The sequence below is a fragment of the Cervus elaphus genome, chromosome 23 (assembly GCF_910594005.1).
Source record: "Cervus elaphus chromosome 23, mCerEla1.1, whole genome shotgun sequence".
NCBI classification, from domain to species: Eukaryota; Metazoa; Chordata; class Mammalia; order Artiodactyla; family Cervidae; genus Cervus; species Cervus elaphus.
In genome coordinates this window covers 51,044,096-51,068,197 of record NC_057837.1, presented here as the reverse complement: position 1 = coordinate 51,068,197, position 24,102 = coordinate 51,044,096, and the positions used below count along the sequence as shown (strand labels likewise).

The 24,102-nt window shown below is 39.0% G+C and overlaps 1 protein-coding gene across 1 annotated transcript in view; it reads right to left on the bottom strand.

The window, feature by feature from the left end:
* RNF24 (ring finger protein 24) overlaps positions 1 to 16,829 on the bottom strand; it is a 105,379-nt gene extending 88,550 nt beyond the window's left edge. The window contains exon 1 of the mRNA XM_043884552.1: positions 16,704 to 16,829. The gene's annotated coding sequence lies outside the window, so the exon portion shown is untranslated. The remainder of the gene's footprint in view (positions 1 to 16,703) is intronic.
* Between the last annotated feature and the right edge of the window lie 7,273 nt (positions 16,830 to 24,102).

Here is a 24,102-nt window from a genome sequence, read left to right as displayed (position 1 = left end):
TAAATGCAGCCTCTGATCTACTGATTTCACTGCACTTGTGGTTAGTTATCTTAGCCTGAAAAAAGTCCTGAACTTCCTCGTGAGGTTTCTTCAGCTTTACAGAAAACTTTAAGTCAGATAATACATAAAATGTCAGAAAAAGAATATTAAAATTACAACCTCAGATCTAATAAATTCAGATGTTACCCATACCTTAACTTCATTTAAATGTAGTGGAGTTATTCAACAAGAGTGTCTTACCATGAGACGTGGGATTTCTATAAATTCAGATTAAACAATACCTGGCACTTAAAAGATACTCAGTAAGTATTATTGGGAACTGGACAAAGGCTGCATGGTGGGGCATAAGCACAGAGGCTTCTGGCTGCAAATGAGGGTAAGGAGACAACACAGTTGAAACACATATTTCCAGAGGGTTCTCTGAATAAAAGAAATACATATGAAAAATTTTTTTGTATTAAATTTTGTATTGGCATATAATTTATTTACAATGTTGTATTAGTTTCATGTATACAGCAAAGTGATTTATTCATACATATATTCATTCTTTCTCAGATTCTTTCCTCATAAAGATTATTATAGAATACTGAGTAGAGTTCCCTGTGCTATACATTAGGTCCTTGCTAGTTATCTACTTTATATATAGTAGTGTCTGCTTGTTAACCAAGTTCCTGAATTATCCCTCCCCACTAACTTTCCCTGTTGGTAACCATAAGTTTCTTTTTTGACATCTGTTTTGTAAATAAGCTCATTTGTAACTAAGTAATGAACTTGTAAATAAGTTCATCATTTTTAAAAAATTAGATTCCACATATGAGTGGTATGGTATTTGTCTTTCTCTGTATGACTTACTTCACTTAGTATGATAATCTCTAGGTCCATCTATATTGCTGTAAATGGCATTATTTCAAATCTTTTCATAGTTGATTAATAATCTATTGTATATATGTACCACATCTTCTTTATCCATCCCTCTGTTGATGTTGATGGACATTTAGGTTGCTTCCATGTCTTGGCTATTGTAAACAGTGCTGCAACGAACTGAGGTGAATGTTATCTTTTCAAATTATAGTTTTCTCTGGATATATACCCAGGAGAGGGGTTGCTGGATCATATGGTAGTTCTAATTTCAGCTTTCTAAGGAACCTCCATACTGTTATACATAGTGGTTGTACCAATTTTTTAATACATTGCTACCAACAGAGTTAAGAGAGTTCCCTTTCCCCCACATCTACTCAGCATTTAGACTTTTTTTTTTTTTTTAGCATTTAGACTTTTTGATGATGGCCATTCTGACTGGTGTGAGGTGATACCTCATTGTAGTTTTGATTTGCATTTCTCTGATAATTAGTGATATTGAGCATCTTTTCATGTGCTTTTTGTCCATCTATATGTCTTATTTGGAGAAATGTCTATTTAGATCTTCTGCTCATTTTTTGACTGGTTTTGTTTTTGATATACAGTAAATGAGCTATTTTATTGTATATTTGGGAGATTATCCCTTGTTGACTGCTTTGTTTGCAACTATTTTCTCCCATTCTGTGGGCTGTCTTTTCGTTTTATTTATAGTTTCCTTTGTTGTGCAGAAGCTTTTAAGTTTAATTAGGTCCCATTTATTTGTTTTTACTTGCACTACTCTAGGAGGTGGATCAAAGAAGATATTGCTACAATTTATGTCAAAGATTGTTCTATGTTTTCCTCTAAGAGTTTTATAGTGTCTGGCCTTACACATAGGTCTTTGATTCATTTTGAGGTTGTTTTTGTGTATAGTGTTAGGGAATGTTCTCATCTCCTTCTTTTATATGTAGCTTTGCAGTTTTCCCAGCATCACTTACTGAAGAAACTTGTCTTTTCCCCATTTAATATTCTTGCCTTCTTTATCACAAATTAACTGACTATAAGTGTGTGGGTTTATTTCTGGGCTTTCCATCCTGATCTATTGACTGTATTTCTGTCCTTGGGCTAGTACCATACTTGTAGCTTTGTAGTAAAGTCTGAAGTCAGGGAATGTGATTCCTCCAGCTCTGTTTTTCTTACTCAGGATTTCATTGGCTACTTGGGGTCTTTAGTGTTTCCATACAAATTAACAAAAATTTTTGTTATAGTCTGTTAAAAATGTCATTGGCAATTTGATAAAGATTGTAGTGAATCTGTAGATTGCCTTGGGGAGTATTGTCATTTTGACACTATTGATTCTTCCCATCAAAGAATATGGTATATCTTTCTGTTTATATCATCTTTGATTTCTTTCATCAGCTTCTTATAGTTTTCAGAGTACAGGTCTTTTGTCTCCTTAGGCATGTTATTTTCAGGCATTTTATTCTTTTTGATGGGGTGGTAAATGGGATTGGTTTCATAATCTTTCTTTCTGATCTTTCACTGTTAGTGTAGAGGAATGCAAGAGATTTCCATGTATTAATTTTTATCCTGCAATGTTACCAAATTCATTATTGAGTTCTAGTAATCTTCTGGTAGTATTTTGTTTCTGATTTTAGAGAGAATGCCTCAGCTTTTCACAGTTGAAAATGATGTTAGCTGTGGGCTTGTCATATATTGCCTTTATTATGTTGATATAGGTTCCCTGTATGCCCACTTCATGGAGACTTTTTACCATAAATGGATGTTGAAGAAGTATGTACTTTCTTCTTTATCTGAATTGCGAAAGCAACCATACTACTCAGCACTAAGCATAATGACTTGCTTAGAGTAAGTGTTTTGCAATCATCTGTTTTAATTCAATAGGTAGGGAAATGTAATTTTCAGCACTAAAACCATTTTAGAGTCCTGATGAGGAATAATCAGCTCAACTGACTAAACATGTTTATACTGATTTTATCTATGGTCTTTTGAGGCATCTCTCTATAAAGACATTCTTTATCTTTCAGAAAAGACCCATAGTACTATTATTTTAAAATAAAACAGCATAATCATAGCAATATTTTGCCAAGGGACAAATCATAATAGCACATACATTTAATGATCTCTCAAATATGATTAGAGGCTGTATAGAGATGGTTATGAAGCTAAAAACACCTGTTTAATTTCCATTTCATATCAAAGTTACTTTCCCCAGAATACACAGATTCAGAAGATAAATAAACACAACTGGCTTAAAATAAAATGAAGGAAGAAAAATAAGTAAGGCTTTATATTTGCATGACTTTACTCAGTAATTTTACTGAATAAGAATGTCAAGACATGAAGTTAAACAAAATGTATTATGAGAAATAGTAATCAAAGGATTTTTTTTCCCATAAAGTACAATTTAAAGAAAAAGAATGATATTCAATGAAGAATTCTCCCTGCCTTTGAAGATATTTAAACATTAATTCTGTAATACATAACCTTGATTTCTTTAGTCTAGACACAATCTCATGAAAACACTCACTACACGTTAGGGATATACTATGTGAAAAGCTCAGTCTAAGAAGAGTGAATGGATTAGACATTCAAGGGCTGGGTCATGCTGACTCTGGAAATCTTTCAATTTTAAAAATTAATTAAATAAGAAATTGAAGTACAGATGGTGTACAATAGTGTATAAGTTACAGATATACAGTCATTTTTAAAGGCTATTTATACTATTTATAGTTATTACAAAATATTAGCTCTATTCTCTTCCAATTTTTATTTTTTTATTTTCTCTTCCAGTTTTTAAATTTTAATCTAGTTAGTATTCTTTCCTCTTTGCTCCTTGATTTTAATTTATAAAAGCCTTTCATTTATCTTTATCTGTAACTTCCAGAGCAATTAGAGTGTACATTGTCAATTGTTAAAAAAAAACAAGGACTTCCCTGGTGATCCAGTTGTTAAGAATCTGCCTTCCAATGCAGGGTGAATGGGTTTGATCTCTGGTCGGGGAACTAAGATCCCACAAGCTGCAGGTCAACTAAGCCAGTGCATGGCAACTGAAGAAGCCTGTGTGCCACAACTACTAAGCCCATTTGCTCCAGAACCTGTGCTCTGCAACAAAAGAAGCCCACGTGCCACAACTAGGAAAGCCTGCATGCTGCAACAAAGAGCCCACATGTGGCAATGAAGACCCAGAGCAGCAAAAAAAAAAAAAATCATTCACATTTTTACTACAGTACTCAGAAGTTCATCGTATATTTATTAAAACAAAAAATTACACAATTCCTTTTATCCAGATTCAAATTCATTATCTCTTATCAAGAACATTAGCAGTGTAAGATTCCTTGGCAGTCTCTCATACAAAATGTATTTCAGAGTAACCCAAGACAGTCCTAGTTGATGACATACAGGTCTTTCTATATAGAACTCCTGATAATAAATGTAGAAGAGAGGACAGGATAAGAAAATCACCATTTGGGCATTTCCCTGGTGGTCCAGCAGTTAAGAATCTGACTGTCAGTGCAGGGAACATGGGTTCCATCTCTGTTCTAGGAGGACCCCAAACGCTAAGGAGCAACTAAGCCCTTGTACCATAACTATAGAGACTGCACTCTAGAACCCACGAGCCACAGCAGCTGAGCCCACGCACTGCAACCACTGAAGCCCTCCTGCCTAGAGCCTGTGCTCTGCAATAAGAAAGGCCCCACAAGAAGGCCAAGCACTGCAACTAGAGGGAAGCCCCTACTGGCTGCAACTAGAGAAAGCCTGCATACAGCAATTTAGACCAGTGCAGCCAAAAATAAATAAATAAATAAAAATTTATAAAAAAGAAAATTACCATTTTGCCACAAAGGATGCTGACATGACCATCAGTGTGGTCTTTTAGCATCACTAGAAGTGAGGTAGCCAGAACTACCCCACTACCCCAGCAGGACTCTGGATGTGATGCAATATTAAGCATCTCCTAAGCATTCTTGCTAAAAAATTTAAATCTGTTTTAATCAAATCTCAAATATGAGAAATTCCATAAGACAATTGACCTGGTTCCTGTAACTAGTCTATGACACACAAAGAAAAAGTGGGGAGAAAGGAAGGAGGAACTGCCCTAAATCAAAACAGGCATGAGGCACAAAATGACCAAACATGATCTGTGGACTCTGAAATCCTGGTGTGAACAAATCATCTCTGAAAAAAGATATCCTTGAGATAATCAGGCAAACCTTAACAGCATCTAGCTATTAGATGATACCAAGGAGTAACTGTTAATTTTATTAGGTACGAGAATAGCATTTTGATTCTATAAGATAACATCCTTATTTTAAAAAGATGCATACAGAAGTATGTCAGGAACTATGTACAAAAATGCCTTGGATTTGCTTTAAAATACCTCAGCAAACAAAGTAAAAGGAAATAGGATAAATGACCTATTTTTGAATGTATTTACAGTTACTTATAATAAAAAAATTAAAAAGAACCTCATTAGCAGAGAAACCTGAAAAATAGTACAGGTCAATCTATTTAGTAATACTAATCTTGGGTAGAAAATAAATGGATCAATGAAAAAATTAACACTGCAGTGCTTATTTAGAAACTGAATCAGTTATATGGAAAATATAAATTTTCTCTTTGTATCATAAGGTTAGTGCTAAAAATTGTGCTATAAAGCAAATATCCCCCACTGCTCTGCAAATTCACACACTGAAATCTAATCCCCAATGTAATGGTATCTGAAAGTGATTAAGTGTTGAGGGTGACACACCCAAGAATGGGATTGATGCCCTTATATAAGAGGCCCCAATAAAGAAAGACTCTAGATAGCTTCCTCACCCCTTCCACCACAGGAGGACATAGCAAAAAGACAGTGAAAAATACTATCTATGCACCAGCAAGTGAGCCCTTACCAGACACTGAAACTGCTGGTGTTGGATTTCTAAGCCTTCAGAATTATGAGGAATTTCTACCGGTATTTTGTTATAGCAGCCAGAACAGATTAAGAAATCTGACACCTGTGAAATATTAAGTTTTATTCCTGAGGTAGGTTACAATACTGAAAACCCATGGCAAAAACTAAGAAGTTTTATAGGATACATTAAAAAATTTTTTTAGGAGTACAACTTTTTCCTCTCCTCAAAACTGTGGAGTTTATATAATTCTGGAGTTCTAAATAGACGGAGGCAGTGAATTGAAATAGAGAAAACTGAAACACAGAAAACAGAAATCACAGTTTGTATTCTGAACTGAATTGTGTGAGCTTTGGATTATCCAGGTGGACTCTAAACCCAATGACAATGTCTTTATAAGAAAGAAAAAAAAGACCATGTGAACATGGAAGCAAAGAATGGAGTTATGTAGACAGAAACCAAGGAATGTGTGGAGCCATGAAAAGTTGGAAGAAGCAAGGAAGGATTCTCTCCTAGTTTTTGGAGGGAGTGCAGCAACTCTGTTGACACACTGATTTCATTCAGACTTCTGGCCTTTCAAACTGTGAGAGACTAAATTTCTACTGTCTCAGGCCATCAATTTTGTAGTAATTTGTTACAGCAATGCTAGAAAACTATACAGCCTCTTTGCTGCATTCTAACAAATCATTTTTATTTACCTCACTTTTATTTACTGCAAAAGTTCTATAATGGTAATTACTTCGAGTATCAAAAGAAATAAAAAATATATTATGCTCCCCAAATCTCTCCTTATTTGCCAGCCATTTTCTACAAAGGTCTCTAAATTTCCTTTATCAACAGTCTTTCAGGAAATTCCCTGGTAGTCCAGTGATTAGGACTTGGCACTTTCACTGCCATAGCCTGGGTTCTATCCCTAGTCAGGGAACTAGGATCTCATAAGCCACTTGGTGTGCACCCCCTACCCCAGATTGTTCCAAAAGTCCCAGTGCAGGATACCAAGTGAAAGTGAAAGTCGCTCAGTGGTGTCTGACTCTTTGAGACCCCATGGATTGTAGCCTGCCAGGTTCCTCTGTCCATGGCATTCTCCAGGCCAGAATACTGGAGTGGGTAGCCGTTCCCTTCTCCAGGGGATCTTCCCAACCCAGGGATCAAACCCAGGTATCCTGCATTGCAGGCAGATTCTTAACCATCTGAGCCACCAGGGAAGCCCCAACTGAATAGCAAGATACCAACTGAATAGAAAAGATCTGTGTTCTTGTGAAAGTTGACAATATCAACTGAGACATGTGATAGGTTGGAGAATAAAAGCCTGGGTTCTAAACCTGACCCAGGTGACTGTGTGAACCTAAACAGCTTACTGCTTTGACTTTTTGCTTTATCATTCATTAATAATCCTTTGAGGGATGCTGTAAGAAGTAAAGAAGAAATGCGTGTAAAGATTCTGATGTTGTTGTCTAGTCGCTAAGTTGTGTCCGATTCCTTTGCAACCCCATGGACTGTAGCCTGCCATGCTCCTCTGCAAGAGGAGGATTTTTCAGGCAAGAATACTGGAGTGGGTTGCGATTTCCTGCTCTAGAGAATCTTCCCAACCCAGGGATCGAACCCACATCTCCCGCATTGGCAGGTGGATTCTTTACCACTAAGCCAACTAGGAAGCCCAAAAGATACTGACATGAGAGGTTTTTACTATAGGTTAGCTAATGTGAAAGATGATTTCTGGGTACAATATTGCTTCTGGCTATTGATATACTGTTCTATTATATATAAAAAAAATCTTACTACCACAAAATTTCCTCTGGACTGCTTTCAAGGGCAGTTAATAAATTTAAGTAAAATCTTTTATTTAATTATAGCCAAGCATGAAATTTCCAACACACTTCTGAAGAAGTTTCGCAATTTCTTTTGCACTAAAGGGAAAGAATGAAAGCCTACACTTTTGATTTACGTTTTCACCAATTTTCCATAAATTATACTGGCTCATACTTTGATGTTTGCCAAACTTTTTCTCTCAGTCTAAGATGAAGAGCCTATTTGGATATTTCAAATTAATACCATTGAGCAAATTTTTCATGCTCAGAGTTGGGAGAGAACAATAAAGAGGCACAAGTAATTTATAATATTTTGGTTTGCCTAGATGAACTTAACAAACAGGTAATACAGCACCATTCAATCTCCAAATGAAAAAAAATTAAAGATAACATAAAGCATACTGATAAGACTACTAGTGAAGTAATTAACTTTGAGAATTCAATAAACACTGTCATCAAATGAACTACTGATTATACTTGCAGTGCCATATTTGTACTTCTTTTGTTCTCAATTAAATAATTATAACATTAAGTTTGCTCGAGAAGAACTGTATCTGATACAAACACCTGTCTAGTTAGGAAAACATAAATAATAGACAAAATGATTTTAAGACAACATGTATAATTAATGCCACAAACTTCTATAGTTGCTAAAATAGTAAGCAACTCTAAATACACCTAACAGCGTTCAATCTATAAAAATTCAAGTTGCATTACAGTTTCTCAGAGCAAAATCACTATGTAATATGAGGTTTACTTGTGATGCTATCTAAAAAGTAGCTTCCTTTCCTTGCCATTCAGGTTTGTTCCAACTCAGATCCATGGAGGTGCAGAGCAACTATCTGGTGTCATACTGTCTTTACAGCAGGTGGAAGGCCTAGGCTGACTTTCCCAACCAAAAGTAAGGCCACTGGTCAGTTGTTCCTAGGCCAGCTAGTATGGAACAATGTCTGAGTCCTACCTTCAGAGCAGATAAATAAAGCTCAGTCAGCTGGCTTTCAAAGGACTGCTTGCACTAGTGTTCACATTTCCTTTGAAACGATCCGGCATTCTTTTTGTATCTTAAATTTATCTAATACTACAGTCTAATGTCTGAAATGCTCAGATAATTGGAGGTGTCTCCACTGCCTACCTAGATAAGAAACAGGCAGAGTAATTGGTAAGTCAATTACTTCAAGAAACAATTTCTAAAATTAAAAATCAGACAGAAAATAAGGGGTATAGACAATTTAATATGTGGAAAAGCTTTAAGACTCCCTTAAGGCTGGCTGGACACAACTTTCCCTACTTTGGACTTCTATTAATACATAGCCTGTCTTTATCCCTCAGTGAGGCCTATAGAATGGATTTTGTATTGTATTATATATTTATCTTCCAAGCTAGCTAGTAAGTGAAAAAAATAGTATCTTATAACTACTTAAAAAAATCTGTTGATGACATACTGGGTGTTTTAAAAGTTCCATTACCATAAATAAGAATATTTAATGAAAAATAACATGAATTAACACAAAGAAGCAGCCTCACCTCTGGGCAAGCCAAATAAACAAAGTACAAAACTTGGCTTGAAATAAAAATATTTCATCAAGTTATCAAAATGATTTCTCAATGACCAAACTGCTGGGAAGTGCTAGGGGGTGCTCATCTGTCAATGAAGATCATTTAATCAATCTATTGGTATTATGTGGGGGTAATGTGGGGAATAGAGGAGCAAGGAATTAGAAAAAAATCCAATAAAACTAAAAACAGGAGAGTCACATTCATAGTCAATATACTCTAGGAGATAAATACTTCAAATAAAAATACTATAGTGACAAAACAACAACAACAACAAAAAAACAAACAAAACTACAGTGACCAAGTCAGATCAAACATTAGAAACCAAAGAAGAGTATACAAACAATAACTGTAACTATTTTCATTGTATTAGCCACCATGTCAAGTACTTGGTTTAGCATTTTACATGTTATCTCATTTGACCCACACAACATATGAGGTGGGTACTTTTCTTATTTTCATCTTGCAGATGAAGAAACAGAGAGGTTAATCTGCCCAAGGTCATATGGCAAAAAGTGAAAAGAACTAAAATTCAACTCCGATCAGTCTGACTCCAGAATCCAGGTGTAAGACTGCCAATTTAAATTACACTTAGGAAAGAACGAAATGTAATGTAACATAGGTAAAATTCAACCATTAATACAGTCTTCTTAATTTTTCAACTTTCAAGTGTAGCAAAAAGTAGAGAATAATTTAAAAAATTAATGAAAATTGATTTTGTTAGAAAATTTTTAAAAAAGAGCTATTCTACCAGGTTAAATATGTCAGTTATGCCTTTTACTGAGTAGGTACTTGTGTCAATTGCTGTCCTAGGAACATAGTGGTAAACAGGATAGACGAGGTCTTGCTTTCCTGGAGCTCACTGTCCAGTGGAGGGTAAGAGACAAAAAAATTCAGTCAACAACAGAATTTCAGAGAGTGACACATGGTACAGAGGAGATAGGGAGGAAATGTGTAGACTACTCTTTTGAGACATTTAACCATGAAGGTAAACAGAAAGGGATGGATGTAAGGTCAGGGGAAAGTTGTTTTAATTTTTCGTTGTTTTTAAAGATAGGCAATATCAGAGCATGTATGTATGCCAATATTGGTGGTGCCTTGGAAAGTTGTTGAGGATGTGAAAGACAGCACAAAAGCAGAAGTCAAGTTCTCAACTAGCTCTGAGCGGGGAGTAAGGTGGGGAGGCAAGTTGGCCTCTGATGGGAAGAAAACAGAAAACAAGGATCCTAAGCAAGGTGGATTTATAGATTTGGTGAGGAGAGGATGAGGAGTATCTGTCTGATAACTTTTAAACCCTCAGTGAAGTACACAGCCTACTTATCAGCATGGGGATGGGTGGGCTGCTCATGAAGTTAAAGAGTGGGGAGAGATTAATATAGGCAAAAATTAAGAATTACAAGTTATTAAGAATCTGGCAATTTTCTGGGGGCAGTGATGAGAGTAGTCCACTTCAGATTTTTAGTCCTAAATCTGAAGTTCTCTAGTAATATTCAACTTATATGATACGGGCCCACGGGGAAAGCTAGATGAGGAGTGAAGCAGCTGTAAATAGAAAAAAATTCATGGGTTAAAAAATATTTAAAAGTATGTATGCCTGAGATAAACACTAAGTCACTAACAATGTCCAAACAAGCCCTGGTCTATATAACTCCATTTGCCTCTATCTTCTTATCACAGAAATTCTTGCAATAATGTATCTATCTTAGTCATGAGGTATTTAATCATGAAGCTTACAGATTGTTTCTTTTTGGTCATAAACGGCTCTATCACTTCCTAAAGTAGATTTCTAAAAAGATGCAACTGATGGTCTTGATGTTGATTCCAGAGGTGATTACACCTCAATGCTGAAAGAAACTTTCTCTAGTGTTAACTGATATTTCTAGTCAAAAGCAAACTGATGATTTCATTTAAAAGTAAAATAAATAAATAAATAAATAAAACACCCCCTCAAGGTGGTTGCTTTTGACCATCCAACTGTATTCCTAAACCACGATGTTGGCTCAAGACCCAAAACATCCTGGGAAGCACAGGCTGTCTACACAGGTTCAAGGAGAGGAAACAAAGACCGCACCTCTTGAAGGATGCACGTCAACATCATGAAGAATAGCAGTGTTGGGTGAGAGAGTATGTATGCCTGTGTGTACATATATATAGATATTTGGGGAAATATTATCTGCCCTACAAGCAAAAGGAAAGAAAAAGGAACACCACGAAACACCATTTTGAGGAACACCATGAAATGTCAGAGCACCAGGGATAAATAGAAGATCCTAAAGTCTTTCAGAGTGGGAGGAAAAGAGAATGGGGATTACAACTGGAAGCCTTCAAGAGACAGACACTAATTTTCAATCTAGAATTCAATATCCAGTGAAACCATCATTCAAGTGTGAGGGTAAAATAAAGACATTTCAGACATGCAACTTCTGAATTCAGGAAGAAATTTCAGAGTTTGTAGAGGTTCTTTCTCAGGAAGCTACTAAAGAACAAGGAAGACACAGGATCCAGGAAATCAAGGATGCAACATAGGAGGAAGGCAAAGAGAATTCACAAGAAGATAAGAAGGGAGGTCCTATATGACAGCTAGGAAATAGAAATGAAACAGATTATCTGAATATATTGAAAGATGATCATTTCTGTCATAAAATTTGAGGAGAATTTGTGACTGGTAAAAAGAAAACTAGGCAAATGAAAAACAAACAAAAGTGGCAATTATTTAACTCAGGAGAAATAAAGTTGTACAAGAAAGAAACATAATAGGTAATACATATCCAATACGGCTCATCTGTGAATTATAGATACACTGCCACAGTCTTATAAATACTGAAAACTGACTTAACTGAAAACTGTAAAGCACAGATATGAGTGGGGGATAGAAGGATGGTTATGTGGAACAATTAAGTACTCAAATTCCAAACTAGAACTCCATGGATAATATACAAAGGTAGACAATCAAGGAACTGCAGTTTAAACATTGAAAATGAAATAAATATAAAGGTAAATGCTAGAAAGAACTGCTAAGAATTCAAAATAATTGAACCATATTAAACCACTGATTTTTGATAACTCCCCAATCTAAAAAAAAAAAATGGCAATTTCATATAGTTTAAGCTGCTATTAGGTTAGTGCAAAAGTAGTTGTGGTTTCAGACTGTGAATTTTAAATCATTATAACTAGGCTCAAACACATATTTATTAATCAAAATAGGAACCATTACAATCAATACATTTTTGTCAACAAGAAATACGTTTTTTTATTCCTGCTGTGTAAAAATCTGTGCTTTGGGATTTGATGAACTTTTGGAAAGTATTTTCTGCCTCCTGCTGGTTGTAGAAGCATTTTCCCTGGAAAAAGTTGTTGAGATGCTTGAAGAAGTGGTGGTCAGTTGGCAAGAGGTCAGGTGAATATGGCGTTTGAGGCAAAACTTCATAGCCCAATTCATTCAAATTCTGAAGCTTTGGTTGTATGACATGTGGTCAGGTGGTGTTGTGGAGGAGAACTGGGCCCATTCTGTTGACCAATGCCAGCTGCAGGCATTGCAGTTTTCAGTGCATCTCATTGATTTGCTGAGCATACTTCTCAGACGTAATGGCTTTGCTGGGATTCCGAAAGCTGCAGTTGATTAGATGGGCAGCAGACCACCAAACAATGACTATGACCTTTCTTGGATGCAAGTTTGGCTTTGCGAAGTGCTTTGGAGCTTCTTCTCGGTCCAACCACTGAGCTGGTTGTCATATAAAATCCACTTTTCATCACACATAATCTGATCGAGAAATGGTTCATTGTTGTTGCATAGGATAAGAGAAGACTACACTTTAACATGATGATTTTTTTGATTTTCAGTCAGCTCATGAGGCACCCACTTATTGAGCTTTTTCACCTCTCCAATTTGCTTCAAATGCAGAATGACTGTAGAACGGTTGATGTTGAGTTCTTTAGCAACTTCTCACGTAGCTGTAAGAGGATCAGCTTTGATGATTGCTCTCAGTTGGTTGTTGTCAACTTCCAATGGCCAGCCACTGCGCTCCTCATCTTCAAAGCTCTGTCTCCTTTGCAAAACTTCTTGAACCATTACTGCACTGTATGTTTGTTAGCAGTTCCTGGGCCAAATGCGTTGTTGATGCTGCGAGTTGTCTCTGCTGCTTTATGACCCATTTTGAACTCCAATAAAAAAAAATTGCTGGAATTTGCTTTTTGTCTGACATCATTGCTATAGTCTAACATAACCACATTTATTTAAGAATGTATTCCAATATCAAATGGCAAACTTCAACAATGCAAAATTGCAATTACTTTTGTACTGATCTGTCTAGTCAAGGCTATGGGTTTTCCAGTGTAATGTATGAATTTAATGAAATGTATGAATTTAATGAAAATGAATTTAATGAAAAAAAAACTTCTAAAACATCCAATGTAATGTATGGATGTGAGAGTTGGACTGTGAAGAAAGCTGAGCACCGGAAAATTGATGCTTTTGAACTATGGTGTTGGAGAAGACTCTTGAGAGTCCCTTGGACTGCAAGGAGATCCGACCAGTCCCTCCTAAAGGAGATCAGTCCTGGGTGTTCATTGGAAGGACTGATGCTGAAGCTGAAACTCCAATACTTTGGCCACCTCATGCGAAGAGTTGACTCACTGGAATAAGACCCTGATGCTGGGAGGGACCGGGGGCAGGAGGAGAAGGGGATGACAGAGGATAGAGATGGCTGGATGGCATCACTGACTTGATGGACATGTGTTTGAGTAAACTCTGGGAGTTGGTGATGGACAGGGAGGCCTGGCATGCTGTGATTCATGGGGTCGCAAAGAGTCGGACACGACTGAGTGACTGAACTGAACAATACATTATGATAAGATTATTACTAACTTTAGAATAAACTGCCATTTGAAACAGAAAACAATTAGTATTTGGCTGCACAGCATGTTGGATCTTAGTTCCCCCACCAGGGATCAATCCGTGCCCACTGTAGTGTAAGCAGAGTCCTAATCACTGGACCACCAGGGAATTCCCAGAAAACAATTACTGACAAAATGCTGGGAGGATAATGTATCCCAGTTTGGGTGACAAAGTGTCACCATATATACTATTACTATCACTAACATAATATTAGTATTTCTAATGAATATAAAGATTATATTTATTAATAAAACAGCTTGTAACCTATTTTGACAACACAGATATTACTTTGGAATTTTTCTTCAATCATCCTACAAAAATGCAAAACTATAGACTGGTAAAAATTTTGATTAACAGAATGCTGAAGAACAAGGCCAGGATGTTTTTAGTTTCCTTTGTTGGTACAAACAATAGCTAAGTCATGCTTGCAAAATTAAAGTTGCACAATATTGTAGTACTATGCAAGCCTATTTCAATGATAATTCCGGTTACACTATGCTGTTTATTTAAGACTTCCCCTTATGATTTGTTTTAAAAGGCTTCCTAAAAAAGAAAAATCTTATGCAGGCAATTCATAAGTTATCTGGGTTGCTTCAGTATTAGTGACACTAGTTAATGTAATTAATGAAGCACTCATTTATAAGTTGCCTTATTTTGAGTTAAATTCATAAAAATTTTATTTAAATCTGACATCATAAAACCAAAATTTTAAATTGAAAAATCAACTTTTATTAATTTTAACTTTTACAAAGAAAGAATTTGATCATGCTAACATAAGGTAAGATTTTTACCAAGAATAATGGATCCTGTTCCAACCAAATGGAAAATTTCTCTTGCAAATTAAAAGCAAATGTTTGCAACAGAGGGAATATACATAAACAGATGCTATGGAAGACTGCTTAGTTTTGATTTCATTTTGCACCAAAAACTACCAGGAACTAAAATATATGTTATTAAAAATAACCTTAAAGGGAATCTTAAAACTGAATCAATTCAACTATTCATATCCTCTAATTAGCTCCTACTTTTTTTTTACTGCTGCTATTCTGAATCAAAAGATCATAACAAAAATATATTAATATTTGGAGGTATGTTTCTTACAACAACTAAGTTTAGCTAATTTCCTGTCACTCTGCAAAATTATAAGGGTACAAAATAGAAAGAGCAAATGCAACCAACTATCTTCTAAAACTTATAAGATCTAGTTTAAGAGAGGAAAAGGTCCAAGTGAAACAGCAAGGAATAGCTGGCGCTATTATAACTGCTTCTTTTTAATTGGTCCATATCAACTGTGACTCCTCATAACTTCACCGAGACAACAAAGTCAGGCAGTCAGTCCCCACAGAGCCAAAGTCTGTGGGAAACTGCAGAGCTTCCTCCTCTCTCTGGGGAGGAGGACAAAAAAAAAAAAAAAAAGGTGTTCTGTTTTCCAATAGTCCTGTAAGAGGTGCCACTGAGCTGGGGCTGCACAACCATACAACAGAGCACAGGAAAATTCAGATCAAAGCAAGGGCGCATGCCAGGGAAATTTGCAATAAAACCCTTTGCCAAAGAATTACGGGGAAAAAAAAAAAAAAAAGCAATGAGGCGGAGAGAACCTGCTGGACCACCTTCTTATTAACACAGGGAGGCAGGAAGAAACAAAATCTGCCTGTACTGAGGAGCCTAAAAAAGTGTCCTAGATATACTGGAGCGTTTCTATAGACAACGTATATCAATATACAGACATAATTACCAATTAACTAAAAAGCAGTGTTCTATATGTACTATTCTCATGTACATATACATGAGTATACGACCACTTACCAACACCCGGAAAGCAACTGTTCTGGATATACTGAGAATATAGACATATATTGAGAATATAGACACGTATTTTAATTAACAAAACCCACTGGTTTTGCAGCAAGAAACAAAGAAATACTGTTTGAAAGAATGCCAGAGACAGAATTGGCTGAAGATCTGATGAAGTAATATGTCTTTTTTCCCTCATCCCCTTTAAATGATCTTCGACTCGCTCATTTCAGAGGTCAAAGACAAACCATTAAGTCTCTGGAAACAAAAGAGGGGCCTTAATTCTCTGGCCTGTGGAAGCACACACGGCCCCCCACTCACAACTATGAGGCCAGCACCTGACTTTCATTAATGAGTAAGCGAGGCAAGAGGTCTCATCCCAGACCATAGCTTATACCCAGTGACAAACGGGCATGAGATAGACGCCACAAAGAAAGGGGAGGAGCAGACGGGGACCAGGAAAACACTGCCACGCCGCGCCCCCCCAAGGCGCGTTCCCACGGCCAACAGGGAGGCAGCCGTCTTCGCCATCCTCGTCCTCGCTCCGGGCACATCCCAGCAGCTCCCACGCCCAGGGACCAGACGCGGGGCACGGGCTAGCTGGGCGCACAGGGCGCCGCGAACCTTATCTCTGCGGTCTCCCGGTGACAGCTCCGCGCCTCCCTTTGTGCGGGACTCACCCTCCTGTTCGTGCGCGGACCCTTTTCCGCGCCCCTCCCGGCCCAGGGCCGCTGTCCTACCCGTCCCAGCTCCCGGCCGAGGCGCCGGGAGTGTGAGTGGGGGAGGCTGGCGCGGGCCCACGGTCTCCTTAGCATCCCGAACCCGGACCTGCCCGGTCCCTTACTCCCCAAACCAGGGGGCGACGGCGCTCAGCGGCCCAACCCTCGCTTGCTCACTTACTCTGTCGTGAGGGCAGCGGCGGCGAGCGTGCTGGGACCGTCAGCTCTGGGCAGTAAGCAGAGGGCGTCTGGCTGAACCGAGCGCGGCTGAGGTGGCAGCGGCAGACGGCGCGCCACAGCCCCGGCGAGGGGCGGGCCCAGCGGGGGAGGGGCGGGCGCCGCGCCTCTCATTCATGCAGCGGGGGCGGGGTGAGGGAACCCGGATGGCCGGGCAGCCCCGCCCACCTCCCTCAGATGGCTTGTGCTTCAGAGTCCGTAGTGCGCAGGCGCGGCTCTCTGGAGCGCGAGCCTGCCTCACCGGCCGGGGGTGTCCTGGGACGGAGTTGCGCCCTTCTGCTTCTTATGTTTAGTATTTTTGCACGACCTATAAAGTTTTAAAGTGAAAAATTGGAACTGCTACCTCTTCCTAGCATTCAGTGCACCAGCATCGCAGGGACACAGAGTAGCATGAATAAGGAAGACACCTCCCCTTCCTCCAACTGCTTCATCTGCAGCAGGTCCTCTCAGACCTCTGAGACCCAGAATCTGCCCAAATACTGGAGAGCAGCGTGTGTAAGAAAGAGTGCATTACTTTATTTGCATTGACCTAGTCTGTTCAGTCCCCAGCTCCCATTTCATAAGGCAGGCAAAAAAACTGACCTTTGTCTGAGGGGTTTGACTTCCCTGGTGGCTCAGCCGGTAAAGAATCTGCCTGCAATGCAGGAGACCAGGGTTTGATCCCTGGGTCGGGAAGATTCCCTTGGAGAAGGGAATGGCAACCCACTCTAGTGTGCTTACCTGGAGAATTCCACGGCCAGAGGACCCTGATGGGACCCCAGTTCATGGGATTGCAAAGACTTGGAAGTGGCTGAGCAACTAACGCTTGGAGGGGGGTGGTTTAGCGCATCCTGTAACAACAAAGCCTAGGGTCAATCTAATGCTGCTTCAAGAGCAGAAGAGGCGTCTTTTCTTTGGCAGGGAGTGTACTCTCAAGAGACGCCTCCTGTTCCCAGCTCCTTGGCTCTGCTATTCCTGGCCCTCAGAAATCTTTGGTGCTGTTGGGAGTCTGCAACAGGCCTCATAGTGATCTCATTTGAGGCGGCTTCAGTTGAGTGTGTGGGCACTGCAGCTGAGAGAAGATAGAGAAATGATTGCCCACTTTCCCTCAGTTTCCCGCTTTGAGGTTCTCCTTCTGTTGCAGGGAAGAGAGTGGGAGGTGTGAGTGTGTTGGGGAAGCACACTGACTGAAACTGCCCACCCTGGCCAGGCACCATAGTAACCATGTGCATGAGTTGTTTCACGACGGGAGGTCCTTGTATGGAACATGGACCTAATAAGCCACCACCAACTGGAAGAGTTTGGGAAACTCTTCTGAGTTTCCTAAAAGGAGGCACCACCTGTCTGCCCACCTCCCAGAATCCTTCTTGCTGACATCCATCTTGGCTGAACAATGCGTGCACCACCAGGAAGGACTCTGAGTCAGAATGATTGGCAAAGAACCCGGAAACTAATCCCATCACCATAAAACAAGAGATTGCAAGCAGAGCATCTCTCCTGGTTTCCCTTACCCTACTGCTCTCCACCCCGGGTTCCTGTCCCAATAAAATCTCTTGCTTTGTCAGCATGTGTCTCCTCGGACAGTTCATTTCTGAGTGTTAGACTAAGAGCACGGTCTTGGGCCCTGATTGGGGGGGGGGGGTGTCCCCCTTCCTGCTACAAATGGCGATTCTCTTCTTTGCAGCGACTGACATCCTGATCACTTGGGGTACTTGGGGACTAGCTTGCCTGCTGATGGACCAGACCAGTGACCTCAATTGGGACCCTTTTGTCCCTGGTCTCCTCCTGATGAAGACAACTAGCCAGAGTGCCCAGACTAGGTAAGGAATGAGAGACTTTATTGACCTCTCTCGCCTCCCTCTTGCTTTCCTCTCCTTAACCCTTCCTATCCTACCCCTTTTTTTCTAGTCCCCTGGTCTTGGAGGCAGGAATCTGGTCGAAGGGCCTCAGCCTGAGCTGAGGATCAGAGGCTGATCACCTCCTCTTGGCAGAGAACTGGAATTTTGGTTCTGTTCTGGTCTGGTCTGGTTTCTGGCAGGGCTGAATTCCAGTCTTCCCTTTTCTGGAGGCTCAGGGTAAAGTCCCTTAATGCCTGGATATCTGCAGGTGGCAAGAGATATCAGAAAGGTCACCCATTTTGCCCCTTCTCCCACCTCATCCCCTCTTCTTTCAACCTGGCTTCCTTTTTTCCCTTTGAAATCTTTGAAGACCTGAGATATTTTCATTTACTCTGTTATGACTTGGGTCTGAAGTTCTATGTCTCTACAGGATGTTTACTGAGAGACGGTAATCTTGTATTTAAGGGAGTGTCTGATTAGGACTGCCAGGTCTATGTATGTGTTTTATACTCTGTCTTCTGTGTTGTAATTTGTGATGGCCATTTGGCTTTGTGTGGCCACCATTTGGTTTAGGCCTGCCGCCATTTTGTTAGAACTTGATTTTCTTTCCCTGTGCTTTGAGACCAGGGCTCTGAGGAACACTTATGTAGACCATCTCAAACTCCTGAGACTGAAGAAAAATGGGAAAAAGACTTTAAAAATTTTATTTATTCCAATTATTTTTTATAAACTAGTAAATTTTATACTGTAATATCTAATTCATGACTAAGTTTAGAAAATGAAGCTAGATCTCCTCTTGTGTCTGTCTGAATATGTGTCTGTCTTGGTATGTCTTTGTATCTGGATAATATTTTTGAGATTAATTTGTAAATGAGCTCTATTTAATTGGCTTAAAAAATATAAGTTTTTACAAAGCAAACAATTCTAAATTAAGCTAAATGAATTCCAGATTCATGTGAACTGGGAAATATTCAGTATTAAGTTAATACCTGGTTTTTCAAACCATCAATAAGTATAATACTTCTGTTGTACCTAGGTTTACTAGAGGTCAAATAAGACTGTATTCTGTTACAAATTTGTCAACCAGAAATGTACCTCATTGTGGAAAATACTTTAGGGAAACTAAGATGGGTTTTCAGTAGAAGAAGATATAAAAAATTACTGAAGAGTTATACATGATCAGGATTTTCTAAAACTGGATTAAAATTCATTGGGTAAATGGATTTCATTAGGAATGACTCAGTCATAGGAAAACTGGTTAAAACCAACTAGGTCCAAGATGGTGGAATCGACTTTGACTAGACTTTGAGCCTCTTTATGCACACCCATTGTGAGATATGCAGGCTAAGTGACACACCCATCAGCATTGGCTAGATCTGACTGAATATTCTAAACCCTTTTGATTTTTTTGGACAAAATTTCCTAAATCAAATTCTATTAAAAGTCTTTTGACCTGCTTCAAAGGGCCCCTGAAACATCCCAAAGAGAGATATTAAATTAATTGGGTTTATTTGGTTGGTTAAATTACATGGGAAATATTATCAAATGAGTAATAAATCCTCTCAGGTTATATTGTATGGTAAATATTACTAACATAGATATCCTAGAAATTATATGGATTTCCTAAAATTCTGACATGTTCTGGTATTCTAAGGAGAAACCTGATGACTTTACAAAGGTTAACAGAAGAACTGAACTGGTAAATATGCTTATAACTTCTACTGTTTCTATCTGAAAATTTCTGGGTTTGAATCTGTGTTTTCTGGGAGTAGGGAAAACCTTCCCCTCAAACTAATTATGACAATAATTTGGTAAAATTATACTTTATAAACAGATGGAAACATTTATCTTGTCTACCTGACCCCTCCAGAGACTGGAAACTCTTAGGTTTCCAGTAACTTTATCAGATAAGTTAGAAAGTTATGTCACTAACAAGTACAGAAATCTCAAGGAATTTTTAAGACCTTGAAAAGAGAGGAATTCACATAGATGTGTTAGGTGAAATCTGTGATAAGCCTTTGGCAAGACTTTCCTAGCCCTGAAAGGTTTTGTTTTGAAAGTTCAGCCTGAGACTCTATAAAAGTTTCAGCAAAGTAAAAACTCTATGATCAGTTATGGTTATATATATATCATCAGGCCAAGTTTATTGAGACCAGACCTATTTCACAAACAAACTAGTCTTAATTTGGTTATATTTGGTAAAAACGAGGGTGATTTTAGGGAGAAAAGGATGTTTCAATGAATGTTAAATCCCAGTTTGTTAATAAAGGTCTGTATCTACTAAGACTCATTTCCTGGATAGTTCTTTGCTGTTAAGTGAAAGTGAAAGTGAAGTCGCTCAGTCGTGTTCGACTTTTGCGACCCCATGGACTGTAGCCTACCAGGCTCCTCAGTCCATGGAATTTTCCAGGCAAGAGTACTGGATTGGTTGCCATATTAATTTAAAATTTAATTGAATTATTAAAAGATACCCTAAATTTGTTTCTGAAGCTTATTTCAGTAACCTACCTTTGGACAAAGATCAGATGCCTCACAACCCACAAACAGGACTGGAAAAAGACATAATTTAAGGGACTGTCTCCAACCTGGAGGGAAGGACATTTTTATCAGAGGAGAAACTGCACTACACCAGGACAAGAAAAAGACATCAGAAATAAACAGCTTGCCCAAGATGCTGGACCTGATTTGTATAATCATTTATAATGTTTTCTTGACTTCTTGGACCTTTACATATAAATCAAATATTTTTCTATCATAGGCATGATCCTATGCTAGTTTTAGAAATCAATCCAATTGTTGGGATTGTAGTCAATTACCTGTGTTTGGTTCTGGGTTACCTTGGTGAATTTCTCTACTCCAGTGCTCAAATTAGTTGGCCCTGAAGAAATTTACTTTAAAAGGAAAGTTATAGTCATGTATAGGTCTCTATTGATATTACTAGATGAGATCCCCTCACCTGGTCAATAAAGCCTGCTCTGACCCTGGCCATGAACTTGAGTTTTCTTCTATTACTAAAGCTCAATTAGAGCAACAAGCAAAGTTTCAGCAAAGGAAAATATCTCCTTCAATTATGGGATGGATTTATATAGATAACACCAGGCTATGGTAATTTAGGTTTAAAGTCTCCTCTATGTTGGGAAGAATTATATCATACTAATGATAATCAGTCTAAAAACACTAGAAAACTGGGCTATGTGCCTTATAGACAGTGCCAATATACAATTTCCCTAGAAGATAATGATTACAGAATAGTCTAAGTCAGATGACCTGGGATACATCTACTGGGCTACATCTAATGGAAGCTCTTAGCTTAATTCTTACTTATGACTTTACTAATACTGCTGGCTATGGTTTTTGTATTTTGTCTATTTTACAAAATTGCTGATTCTTACACTCCCAATGGAGAAAGAAATGGCAACCCATTCCAGTAATCTTGCCTGGAAAATCCCATGGATGGAGGAGCCTGGCGGGTACAGTCCATGGATTTGTCAAAATTTGGACACCACTGAGCCACTGCACTTTCACTTTTCCACTTTCACCCTAGGAGCAAACCTTGGAGAAGGAAATGGCAACCCACTCCAGTTTTCTTGTCTGGAGAATCCTATGGACAGAGGAGCCTGGCAGGCAACAGTCCATGGGGTTGCAAATAGTCTGACACGACTGAGCGACTAAACAGCAACAACACTGCCAAATGTGTGACTGAGCCTCTGATGAAATAAAATATAGTTGCATATGAGATCAATGATGGTAACAGTGTAACTCTAGATACCGGAAGAAGCAGTTAGAGGGAATGTTTTCCTGGACCAAGAGGCTAGAAAGACAGTGGTCCAGAGAATTTTGGATACTATTTTATGGCCTAGTCCAGTAACAGCACATTGAATGACCTGTCAGCAAAATCTTTGTCAGACGTGAAAACGAGCATTCTCACCACCGTGGGATGAAATGGTCATGAAATGCCCCCCTGCCCCCAAATCATGGTCAAGTTTATGACCAAGAAGGAACCCTGCCAACTGGAAATTGGCATGTGCCATCTACCTCTTCAAAGATTAAATCATGGCCACTGCAGCTGCTGACCTTCAATACCCCTGAAAGGAATTCAGGGTAAAAATCAGTAATAAGGCACTCTGTGCTATGAGAAAAACTTGTGAACAGGCCTTCAGAGAGTTAGATCTTTTTAGGAGACAATTTTATGAGTCCCAGTTCTTATATCTTCTCATACCTAGAGAAACTCTGACATCATTTATGGTGACATCTGCATTGGCTATTAAGGAGAACACTACAATTAAAAGTCAAGATAGAGTAGCTATGGTTCAGACATCCAAGGAAATAACTAGGGGACACTATGGATGCAATTTCAGACTAGTCCTTGTACTGCTAAAAACTTGAGTTTTCTGAGTTGTGTCAGGCTTGGATGCCGCTGGACATTTTCACAACGTCTACTGGCAGCTAGTAACTGCAACCTTACGTTTTATAAAACTAGACAACTGGCTTCCTGGCTACAAGTCTCCCTGAAGTGCCAGTTCTGGACTGGGTTTCAGGCCTATTCTTCTGAAAAGAAATGAGATTTATATTGTCTATTAAAATTCCAGTTGTCACTTTTCTAACTGCTTCTAATTGGATGTGTTACACCAAAATGGCAAACCAAGGTATTGAGATTTTAATCATCAAGACTCAGATCTAAGACTTGGAACTCAGAAATACTTCCATTTCCATATCTATTCTCCAAACTGAGGCCATCTCCTGTGTCCCATTTTGATAGGAATTTATCAGAGTCATAGTTGCCCAGTTCCCTGAATTAAAACTGAGCAGCCCCAAAGGGCAGATTCAAACAACTGCTGATCTTGGAAGGGAGGGGAAACAGAAAATAGAGAAGGAGCAATCAAATGATGGTATGGCGTTGAGGCTGTGTCCTGGTTCCTGCTCAAGAAATACACATAACAATGTCTTTGAGTTCTTCTGCAGAACTGGGGCCCCCAACCTGGTGAAGGATGGTAACTTCAGGCTGAGCACAAGATTCCTGGAGCACTGTTCTGTTGCCTCACCACCATCAGAAGAAAGTCACACACCCTGCAGCCCTCACCCCAAATGTTGCCTTCTCTTTCTGGGGCCCAGTGATGACCATCTTGTTAGGCCTCCTGTTTGGCCCCTGTCTATTTCATCTCTTACAGGTCCCAACAGTTTCAAGCTAAATTGTTGTTCTGACAAGGGTGAATGGTGGTTTCAGGCACAGAATACCTTGACTTAGATAAGAGAGAGAGAAACTTCTGCTTTGCTAGGCAGGCTTATACCCATACATAGCAGGAAAAAGTTACAGAAGTTGGCCTTGGAACTGTCAGGGTACCAGGAGGCATGTTATTTAGCTTGCTGATGTGTTACAATGGGAGTTGGCTCATCCGCCATCTTGGACCATGTCCTTGGGTGATGTCATTCTTTTAAAGGCTATGTCCTGCCCCCTTCTTGTTTCACTTCCTTCTCCTATCCTCCAGGTCTCCTCAACAAAAGCCATAAACAGCTCCGGTGCTTTGG